This window comes from Octopus sinensis, linkage group LG17, assembly GCF_006345805.1.
Source record: "Octopus sinensis linkage group LG17, ASM634580v1, whole genome shotgun sequence".
NCBI classification, from domain to species: domain Eukaryota; kingdom Metazoa; phylum Mollusca; class Cephalopoda; order Octopoda; family Octopodidae; genus Octopus; species Octopus sinensis.
The window spans coordinates 9,591,959-9,604,458 of NC_043013.1; the positions used below are offsets into that span (position 1 = coordinate 9,591,959).

General features: G+C 37.4%; 1 long non-coding RNA gene across 1 annotated transcript in view; it reads left to right on the top strand.

The window, feature by feature from the left end:
• LOC118766786 overlaps window positions 1-3,591 on the top strand; it is a 4,722-nt gene extending 1,131 nt beyond the window's left edge. The window contains exons 2-3 of the long non-coding RNA XR_005002700.1: window positions 59-62; window positions 3,451-3,591. This is a non-coding gene — a long non-coding RNA (uncharacterized LOC118766786). The remainder of the gene's footprint in view (window positions 1-58; window positions 63-3,450) is intronic.
• Window positions 3,592-12,500: the final 8,909 nt, after the last annotated feature.

Consider the following 12,500-nt stretch of genomic DNA (forward strand, 5'->3'; position numbering starts at 1 on the left):
AGAAAGAAAGAAAGAAAGAAAGAAAGAAAGGAAAAAAGAAAGTAAGAAGGAAGGAAAGAAAAGTGGGGAGGGGAATGAGAGTCAGGGGCGAACCAAAGTATACAAGTGGAAAATATAATTCCAGGATTTGTTAAAGAAATTGTCAGAAAGAAATGAAGTGACATTGACAACCAGAAATATATTAATTATAAGAAATATGATTTATTCCCCTATGGAAGTGTATAATTACTGGTATGGATGTGCGAACCTTTGTGTGCATGTATGTATGGATGGATAGATGTTTGGATGGGTAGATGTTTGCATGTATATTTTTATGCATGGATGAATGGGTTGATAGATGGAGGGATGTTCTCTTTACATTGTTCAACTTTTTATCCGATAGAGAAAGAGACGGGTTCTAATCTGGAAAGATGCTTTTTCATTAAGATTTTAATATCAACAGTGCATGTATGTATGTATGTATGTATGTATGTATGTATGTATGTATGTATGTATGCATGCATGTATGTATGTTTGTATGTATGTATGTATGAATGTATGTATGCATGCATGTATGTATGTATGTACTATGTATTTATACTTCTTCTTTCGCCCTTTTAAAGCCTAGCCAGGCTCATGGGCCCGGTTTCCCGGTTTCAATGGCGTATGTGTTCCCCACCTGGACGGGACGCCAGTCCATCGCATCATTATTCAGTTTTGCCAGCTGAGTGAACTGGAGCAATGTGAAATGAAGTGTTTTGCTCAAGAACACAACGCGTCTCCCGGTCCAGGAATTGAAACCACAATCTTACGATCATGATGCTGACACCCTAACCATTAAGCCACACATCTCTACATGTATGTATACATTGGTAAATTATTCTTTTGGTAGAAGACCAGCTTCTTTACAAATAATATCATAGTTGACTAGACTTACTCCTGCATGTTCCTGGTACTGATTCGAGTTAATACGGAAGCTTTAGGTGTTCATTCCACTTACAAGAAATAGCAACTAAATCCCCTTCAATTTAAAATCTATCTTTAAAACAAGAGGGGGTAATAAAGCAATATATGGAAAATAAAGCATTATCTATGCAAAAGAATGGGATGGTTATAGCTGAAACCTCTGTCATAATACATCTGCTCACTAGAATAACAACGCTCAAATGCTTCTTCTTCTTCATCCTCTTCTTCTTCTTCATCTTCTTCTTCTTCTTCTTCTTCTTCTTCTTCTTCTTCTTCTTATTATTATTATTATTATTATTATTATTATTATTATTATTATTATTATTATTATTATTATATTATTATTATTATTATTATTATTATTATTATTATTATTGAGTGAGAGAGCAGTGCATGCCATCAAAGTGACGCTGAGGTAAAATATACGAAGCCCAGTATACCCATCATGACTACCCGTCTGATAAGGGTACACTAGACACATGCATCACAACCATATGTGCGTGACATGGTGATCTCATATCAAGATAAACAACGCATGATCTTGCAGGTGGTGCCCAGTTAGAATTTTCTTCTGGTCGAGTAGCCCATCCCGCTCAAAAGGTACCTGAATAAAGATTGTTTAAGGATGCTGAACGAACCACCAATGTTTCCAAAAGTGAATTATCCAAACCTCCAAGAATTCCTTTCAACACACGGCTATGATGCTCCCCCACTACTTCTGCTCGTGGTCAGAGATGCACATATCGTCAGCCACTAAGGGACATGCTCAACTGGTTAAGGTCAAACAACTGACAAGCAAATCTGTGGTATTGAGCAGAATATTTCCATCACTTGCGGTTTACATCGCTGCCTTTAGTAAAAGTGTAAATAAAGTAAGCAAATTTCCGTTGATATTTTCAGCCATAACATTTTTGTTCGAAAAAGCAAGCTATGAGACACTATTATCAGTTATATATTGACTTCAGTAATGTAACTGGTATTTCATTTTACCAACCTTGGAAAAGTAAAAACAAATTTGATACCGGTAGGATTTGAACTCAGAACGTCAAAGTACGAAACAAAGCACGACATGATTTTGCCTATCCATCGCTTAGTGGTTAGGTCTATTCGGCTTACGATCACAAGGACGTGAATTCGATTCTCGGCGGAGCTTTGTGTCCTTAAGCAAAATATTGGGTTGTCCGGAAAGTTCGTGCCGATTTATAGTAGCTTACCTTACGACTTATTTTAGAACATAGTTGAGTCCATAAGATAGGATTTGACTACACCCCCATTTAGGGCATAGTTTAAGCTATCTTTTCGTGGAAGAAGGTTTATGTTCCTATAACCTGTGTTAATACTGCAACCCTCTAAAATGGAAGATAAGAAAATTCATTTTCGGCACTTGATACTTTGGGAACCAGACAAAAATGGCTGCAGCGCGGTTGGGATGTGTTACCTCACCCTCCATATTCACTAGATGTTGCTCCTTGGGATTTCCACTTAGTTAATTTTAATTTTTTGGCTCAAAAGCAAATAGGTCTCTGCAGAATAGTCTTAATGGTAAAAATTTTAATTCCTTGGATGATGTAAAAAGATACCTTGATGAATTCTTTGCCATGAAACCACCTCAATTCTGGGAAGAGGGTATTTTCAAGTTAAAGGAAAGATGGAGACGCATTGTGCAACAAAACGGTTCATATTTGGCTGATTAAAAATGTAATGACAAGTATTTATTGACCTTTTTCTTTCCTTTAAAAATCGGCACGAACTTTCCGGACAACCCGATACATTACTTCTTGCTTCATTCCTCTCAGCTGGCAAAAGTGAGGTGTGCTGTAATCTAAAGGGCCAGCCTTGTCATATTCAATGTATCGTGCTGATTCTACCTGAGAACTACGTTAAGCTTATGCATACCTGTGGATATCTCACTCATTGCACGTTAATTTCACGGGGCTGTTCCATTGATCAGGTCAACTGAAACACTCGTCGTAACCGATGAAGTGTCAGTTATGTCCATCACTTATATTTCGAGAACGATATTGATAATTAATTTGTCAAATTCATTAATGTAATTAGATTAAATGGATTTTTAACAGTTCCAAAGCAACGGCGTCTTTGTTAATATTTTCCAATACCTCAAATGAAGCTATTTCGAGTTACGTCTTACTGACTTTATATAATTTTTTAAAAGAAAATATACCTCAACTACAGTCGATTTATCCGACTTTACGTCTGTCACAGTGAACATATTTAAAAACAGAAATTTAAAAAAAATACTGAGATAGAAAAACCAAATAATATACGTGTGAAAATATGTGCCAATCATTTACGTTAATAAATTTTTTCAAAAATGTTTTTCGTGTTACGTGGTCTCTCCGAGTTAAGTAGCATAACTTGGAAACAATTAACAACGTAAGCTGAGGTATGACTGTACACACACACACATACGCACATATACACATATATATATTTGGTGGGAATATTATATGTGCAGGAAAGACGGCGATCTGGCAGAATCGTTAGCACGCTGTGCAAGATGCTCAGAGGCATTTCGTCTCGCTTTTCGTTCAGAGTTCAAATTCCGCCGAGGCCGACTTTGCCTTTCATCCTTTCAGGGTCGATAAAACAAGTACCAGTTGAACACTGGGGTCAATGTAATCGACTTACCCCTTCCCTGAAATTGCCTGCCTTCTACCAAAATTTAAAACAAATATCATATATGTAGGACATTTTGTCATCCGTGAGTAGAAACATAACTGATTATGCTTCAATGTCAAAAAAATTTCAACCACCCAGTGGGTACCTAAATTAGCCGACCCTTCCGTAAACATAACATCCTTTTGATTACAGCAATCACTGTAATCGAGAAAGGTACTCCATCGCCCCCCAAAAAATACAAAACAAAAGGAACAAAATGGCCGCCTGCATGGTCCGCATAACCCACGCTACGCTATTATCATATAACTAGTCTACTCAAGGTTTCTGAGTGAAAATAAACCAGGTTGTTTCTAAGCTTTACGGAAGGAATGTGCTTGAAATTCAAAAAGCCCACTGGCACACTCAATGCTCAGTCAACTTGTAATTACATTATGCATAATTTACAGGATGCAGCAAAAAGGTAACCCCTATTTCAAAGGTTAATACAAAACAAACACATGAAGATGCATGAAAAGACTTTGTGTTTCTATGAAGTTCGTTAAATGCCATTTTTTTTCTGTTTCAGATAGTACACATCATGGCCTGGAATGGAGAACATCGTTTTTACTTCTATCTTCGTGCTTGTTTTTAACTTTTAAGCAGGATCGTCAATCTGGAATGTTTATGATTATAGCTTTATTCAATGTAAACTTGACCGTGTGTTAGAGCATCGTAGAGACAGTGTTTCTAATTTAAAAAGCGCCTTGTTTCACTGAATAATCATTTAACATGTAATTGAGTCCTACATAAATTTCTTTTACTACCCACAAGGGGCTAAACACAGAGGGGACAAACAAGGACGGACAAACGGATTAAGTCGATTACATCGACCCCAGTGCATAACTGGTACTTAATTTATCGACTCCGAAAGGATGAAAGGCAAAGTTGACCCCGGCGGAATTTGAACTCAGAACGTAACGGCAGACGAAATACGGCTACACATTTCGCGTGCTAACGATTCTGCCGGGTCAACAGTTGAAATACATTTGATCTGAGCCCAACCACGGTGAGCATGTAGTTATGTCTTATAAGACGTATACAAATCTGCAGGGTGGTCACAGATGGAATGCTTTTGATCATAGTTCTCCTTCATCAAATGTCTACTGCACTTGCTGAGTCAATATAAAGTTACATCCAACGTAATATAGAAATCTACGATTGGAAAGCTTTTGAGAGTAGCTCCGCTTGATCAGGGCTGAACTACGGACAAACGGCAATAGCAACACAATCCGGCAATTTAAGTAAATACAGAAAAGTAATTGCGGCAATGCCCTACTATCTATGCCAACTACTGGACATTATACTTGACCCTTTCATCCTTTCATACGATAGGAATAGCCCACAGCATATTCCTCAAATCAATCCATTTTTTTCCTTGTTTATCTTTGTTAAGGAAATGTCACATCAAATAATGTGCATCTAGATATCCTTAGAAATTCAGAAATATCACAGTAGCAATATCTTTGATCACAAGTCTATTCGATCAGAACTGCCGTGGGGCTAAATAAAATCAAGGAAAATTGGGTTTCGACGAGAGTATACGAATCGACGTTCATCTAGTTTGAAAGTCAGTACTTCATCGACATAGCTACCAATCCACGATCCTAATTTCTAAAGATATATCATATAATACTTAACTCTTACCACAGACTTGCACATTAAAATGCATGCCGTCTGTCAAACTATACTATACAAACATAAAGTATGACAAACACAATTTTATTCAAGTATTGAAAGCCTCCATCTTTTTCTCTCTCTTACTTCCTTCTTTTCTCTCTTCTCCTTCTCTCTTGTTCTCAGACGCATGCACGCATACACACATTGATACAAGGACACTATATCATATATATATATATAATATATATATAAAGATATATATATACATTACTAAATAGTTTATGACACTACGAGTTTCAAGCACATTCATTACACGCAAAACATTCTCAAGTTATACATACATACATACATACATACATACATACATACATACATACATACATACATACATACATATATACATACATACATATATATGCATGTTTCACATACATATATACACACACGCACATATATATATCTAGGTACATAGAAATATACACCAATATATATAGAGACATGCATACACACACACATAGACGCCTACAAAATCATGCATTCAAACATTATATGTGTGTACGCGCTCGCGGTATATATATATAATATATATATGTGTGTGTGTGTGTGTGTGTGTGGTGTGTGTGTGTGTGTGTGTGTATGTATGTATGTATATTTATACGCACACATACATATACACATACACCATATATATATATATATATATATATATATATATATATATATATATATATATATATATATATATATATATATAACATGCATACATACATAATACATACATGCATACATACGTACACGCATACGGCGCACACGTAAATACATTTTCCGTAAGATAGTTTAATAACTCCCGGGCGTAAAATACGAAAGAACATAAACTTTATTAAATACCACTATAAAGCATTCGTTTTTACACCGTTACACACGCCGCACTATAGACACTGTATAACCAAAACCAAAACCACACCACCCTGCATCGCTCTACACCACACACCTCACTACTAGACCAATAAATCTTCATCGTATTTAAAATCGAATAGCGTTCGTTTTAAGGGTTCTATAAGATTATTTCATTATCAAATTTCCCAAGATGTCGCCTGTTTTAAAACGGTTTTTACGCATTTTTCACGTCATGCTTCCACTTCTAAAACTAAAATTTCCTCCACTAAATTGACAACATAAATTTTTAAAAGGCCTCTTAAGTCATGGAAGCTCGGAATATTTTTGTAGTCGTATGAGTACGGCGGTGCACATGAATGTTTATGTTTGTGCGTATATGTACATGTAATTACAATTGCGTGCGTGTGTGTGTGTGTGTGTATGTATTTGTGCGAAGGTTTATGTGTGCGTGTGTCAATCAGTGCATGTGTATGTCTCAATAAATCTTCTGTTTATATATATATATATATATATATATAGCATATAGCATATGATATTATATTATATATATATATATATATATATATATATTATATATTATAATCATAGATAGATAGATAGATAGATAGATAGATAGATAGATAGATAGATAGATAGATAGACAGATAGATAGATAGACAGACAGACAGACAGATAGGCAGACCGACAGGTAGATATATAGACAGACAGACAGATAGCAGATAGATAGACAAACAGATAGATAATAGATATGTTTCTTTATAGCCACACAGGGCTGCACCAGATAGAACAAATTACAAGGTAGAGCTTTTCTTTTGAAGGTATTAAAAAAAAAAAAAAAAAAAAAAGGAAGGGGGAGGTTCGATCAAAAGGGATCGTAAAAGGAGAAGAAAGAGGACAAAAATAAGGGGGGTTAAAAAAAAAAAAAAGGGGGGGGGAGGAAAAAAAAATGATCAATAGGGATCGTTATCACAGAAATGTCAATATGAAGTGTAAAGGGGAGGAGGGACAGTGAGGTTTACCGTGGAAAGAAAAGCCTGCGGAAAAGACCACGTAACCTCGGTCATGAAGTCACATTTTATATTTCTTTTTTTTTTTTTTTTTTTTGCAAATAAGCAACTCTGTTTTCGATTTCTGGGTTCATAGGACTATGCTCAGGTGGCTTCGTCATTCATACGTGCCATTCTTGCTACATTCACCCATCTTTTTTTAAAACATTCGCTAGACAAAACTTGCCTCTCTACTCTCACTTTCCTTTTCAAGTGGTACTTGAAGAAGTTGATGAGAGATTGACCAGAGAGGAAAGTGTTTGTCTCAATCCTTTCAGACGCGTCCACCAGATACATTCTTTGCCATAGCCACAAGATGATGAAAATAGCTCTTCCTTCCCGTTTGAGGAAGGAGGAGGCGTGACAATATTGACGATAGACTCAGCTGATAAACCGACTCGTCCCACACGTGACAGCAGTTGTTCGACATAAGCCCACAGGTCGGAATTGTTGGACACTGAACGAGTGCGGCAGAACGGTTTCGTCGCTCTGACCGCATCTCGGGCAGGTCGGCCCCGTGTTCTCGAGCCGGTGTCTGTAGAGCTTATCCCGAACGGGTAGCGCTTTCGGTAGCACTGCCAGGCCAGGGATCTCGGAAGTTGTCCATGGGCCCTGGCCGAAAGTCGTCCCGAACAGGCGGGTCAGGTACTCCTCGTCGACGTCCAGGTTCGCCCCGAGCTCGTCGTCGTACCTCCCCTCCACTAAACCTCTATAGAATGCTTTGGTTGTTGTTGAAGTCACTTAAGGTCGACCCAGGACGGCAGAGTTGCTTGAGAGCAACGCGACACTCGCGGCGAAGATAATAGATAGATAGACAGACAAGTAGATAGATTATAGATAGACAGACAGACAGACAGACAGACAGACAGACAGATAGATAGATAGATAGATAGATAGATAGATAGATAGATAGATAGATGATGATAGATAGATAGATAGATAGATAGATAGATGAATGGATAGACAGACTGACAAGCAGATAGACAGATAGTTAGATAGAGACAGACAGACAGATAGATAGATAGATAGATAGATAGATAGATAGATAGATAGATAGATAGAGAGAGAGAGAGAGAGAGTGAGAGAGAGATGTAGATGCAAACTTACGTAGACACACACACCCACACGAACTCGCAAATTTATGCGTAAGTGTGTGTGAGTCAAAATTTGTGAGAATGTATCCATTATGTATGTACTTGAACATCTGTGAATCAAACAAAGAGAGAAAGAGGGATGTGTGTGTGAGTGTGTGTGTGTGCGCGCGCGTGTGTGTGTGAATGTGTGTGCGTGCGTGTGCGTGTGTTTGATAAGAAAAAATAAGAATTTCTATGTTTTATGATATTGCGTTTCTACCAGTGTTATACATACATATATTCATACATACATACACGCACATACACACACGCACGCACATTCACACACACACACACACACACACATATATACATACATATATTCATGCATGCATACATACATGCATGCATACATGCATACATACATACATACATACATACATACATACATACATACATATGGCTGTGTGGTAAGTAGCTTGCTTACCAAGCACATAGATCCGGGTTCAGTCCCACTGTGTGGCACCTTCGGCAATGTCTTCTACTAAAGACTCGGGCCGATTTGGTAGACGGAAACTGAAAGAAGCCTTCGCATGTATATATGTTTGTGTGTGTGTGTGTGTGTGCGTGCGTGTGTGTGTGTGCGTGTGTGTGCGTGCGCGCGTGTGTGTGTACGTGTGTGTGTGTCTGTGTGTGTTCCCCACCAACATGCTGGTGTGTTTACGTCCCTGTATCTTAACAGTTCGGCAAAAGATACCGGTAGAATACGTCCTGGGGTCGATTTGCTCGACTAAAAGGCAGTGCTCCAGCATGCCCGCAGTCAAATGACTGAAACATGTAAAAGAATAAAAGAATAAAAGAAAGAAAGAAGGAGGCTGCTGTTTGGAAGTAAACAAATCGTCAAATTAAGAGAAAAATAAGGAAATTATATCCATCCCTCATCAAATATTATACAGATTTCATTCATTTCTTTTAATATGTACAATACGTTGAAAAACATTCTACCAAATTGCACAAATGTTGCGCATGTACATGTATTTAAAACTACCAAAATGCACGGTGTCCAAGAATTAACGATCTCTTCCAATGAAATCGACCAAATTTTAAAAGAACAGAAATTAATGGCTATTATTTTAAGCAAAAGTTGCACATTTACAACATATTTGATAGATTCGTGCAAAAGCTACAAAGACGTAAACATAAATTATTCACATTCACTTCGAAACTTCCAGAACAACTATATTTTTCTATAGACATGAAGTGACGCTAACACCCATTGGCCTTTCGAATTTTTAATTTGTAATTTCGGATTTATCTGGGTGGTGGGTGCACTTCAATCAAGAAGTCCAAGCATGCAGCGTGAATAGGCTAAAGGTGAATTCATGATACATCTCAGCAATCTGAATATGAAAGGTAATAACGGAAAATTGTGGAAAACATGAAGTAGAATAATTAATACATCCATATAAAGTATTAAATATATTTAATGAGACATATATATATATATATATATCGGGCTCTTTTTGCCGAACCGCTAAGTTATGGGGACGTAAACACACCAGCATCGGCTGTCAAGTGATTATAATCAAAATGATTATAATCAAAATAAGCAAAAAGTATATCCGAGGTAGAGTGGTACAATTGTTTCATGCTACTTCATTTTATTAAACACTATAAGTATTACATCAGTTTTAAAATGTCGAGCAATCTTCAGCCATTTATAGAAATTTTCCAATCAAACGACAATGCACGTTCTTACCTCTATTTCGTTTGCCAACATTATAAAGACGGTAGATATATAGACAGAGAGGTAGATTTCATTCTTAAGAACATGATAGTAGTAAATTTATTTTCAGTTTCCGTCTACCAAATCCACTCACAAGGCTTCGGTCGGGTTCCTTGGTCAAGTGTTTTTTACTATAGCCTCAGGCCGACCAAAGCCTTGTGAGTAGATTTGGTAGACGGAAACTGAAAGAAGCCCATCGTATATATGTATGTATATATATATATGTATGTGTGTGGTGTGTGTGTGTGTGTGTGTGTGTTTCTTTGTGCATATGTGTGTGTGTGTATGTTTGTGTATCTGTGTTTGTTTCCATCCCAACCATGGCCACAATCAAGTGACTGAAACTAGTAAAAGAGTAAAAGAGTAAAAGAGCCGGAATAAATGCTGCTGAGCATTTTGTCCGACTCGCTAACAATTCCACCAACTCGCCGTTTTATATTGATAAATCTTTCTAAGGCAGAAGACCTGAAATATCGGCGGAGTTTTAAGTCGATTACATCGACCCCAGTGCTCGACGGGTACCTATATTTGACCGACCTCGGAAGGGCGAAAAGCAAAGTCAGCTTCGGTGGAATTTGAACACAGCACCTAAAGGCAACGATGATGATGATGGAATCTTGGGTTCTTGAGATGGCCGTGTTAAGGGAAACACGTAAACATTTCCACAAACATTTCGCAGGCCAGTATTACGTCTTTGGTGCATTTTAACACATCAAGGATATGAAAGCGAGCTACATGAGAGTAAAACCCAGCCTCTGGAATTCGGCGAGTTATCGAGAAATCTACACCAGACGGAAATACACCACCGGTAATGGACATATTTGTATTCCAAGTTTGTTTGCTTTCTTGTTTTTTTAATTAGAAATTCCATTTTGTTAGAATTTTATAACCAGACTTCTGGTAAATGAAGAATGGATAACTTCCAGATTTCCTGTCAAATCAATGTGTCACCAGATGTGTCTTGATAAACCCAACATCACGAGAAATTTAGAAATCAGTTCTGTAGACGGGTTGGGTCAACCGGGCACCTCGAATATACTTGGTTTGGAGCTTGCCAAATTGTAAGAAATGTTAAAATATATTCCTCCAAAGCAGAATCGTTATCGCGCCGAACAAACTGCTTAGCGATATTTCGTCCGTCTTTGCGTTCTAAGTTCAAATTCCGCCGAGCTCGGTCAGCTTTGCCTATAATCTTTTCGGGGTTGATAAAATAAGTACCAGTCAAGCACTGTGGTCAAACTACTGGCCTTGTGCAAAAACTTGAAACCAATAAATCTCCCTCATACACTTTCTCTCTCTCTCTCGTTCTTTCTCTCTCTCGCTCTCTGTCTCTCTTCCAGCACATACACACATACACACATACACACAAACACGAACACACACACACATTCTCTTTTGAAGAAATCAGCCCCTTTAAAACATGGGCACCGTCGGATGCCCTCAATGATGCCTGTAAGGCACTTCAATCAGGAACTGGGATCTAAAGCTACCTCATACATTTTCTTATCTATTATCTTACTTGTTTCAGTCACTGGACTGCGGCCATGCTGGGGCAACGTCTTGAAGAAGTATTTTAGTCGAACGAATCGACCACAGTAATTATTTTTTAAAGCCTGGTACTTATTCCGTCGCTCTCTTTTGCCGAATCGCTAAGTTACAGGGTCGTAAACACACCAGCATCGGTTGTTAAACTATGTAAAAAAAATCAACACCGGTTGCGTGTATAAATATATAAGTGTGGCTGTGTGGTAAGACGCTTGTTTCCTAACCACATGGTTCCGGGTTCATTCCCACTGCGTGGCACCTTGGGCAAGCATTTTCTATATAGCCTCGGGCCAACTAAAGCCTTGTGAGTGGATTCCGCTGACGGAAACTGAAAGAAGTCTGCTGTATATATTTATGTGTGTGCCTTTGTTTGACCCCCACTATCATTTGACAACCGATGTTGGTGTGTTTACGTCCATATAACCTAATGGTTCAGCAAAAAGAGACCGATACAATAACCACTAGGCTTACAAAGAATAAGTCCTAGTGTCGATTTCTTGGACTAGGTTCTGCTCTAGCAGTCATAGGACTGACACAAGTAAAAGAATAAAATAAAGAATATATATATGCGTGTGTGTGTTTGTGCACATATATATATATGCATATATATAAACACACACACATGTATATATATACATACAACACACACACACACACCATATATATATATTATATATATATTATATATATATATATATATATATATATAATATATATATATATATATATACAAAAAGCAATAAAGATTCAAGTCATTTTAATGAATTTACTTGAATATGGTACCTAACTTAGATGCACAAAAAACTATACGGTTTAACCATACAGTAATGGGGGTGATTATAAGCGAGAAAGAAGCAACAAGAATGGATAAGTTTTAGTACAATCGTTTCATACAAAGACAGGCTTTATTAA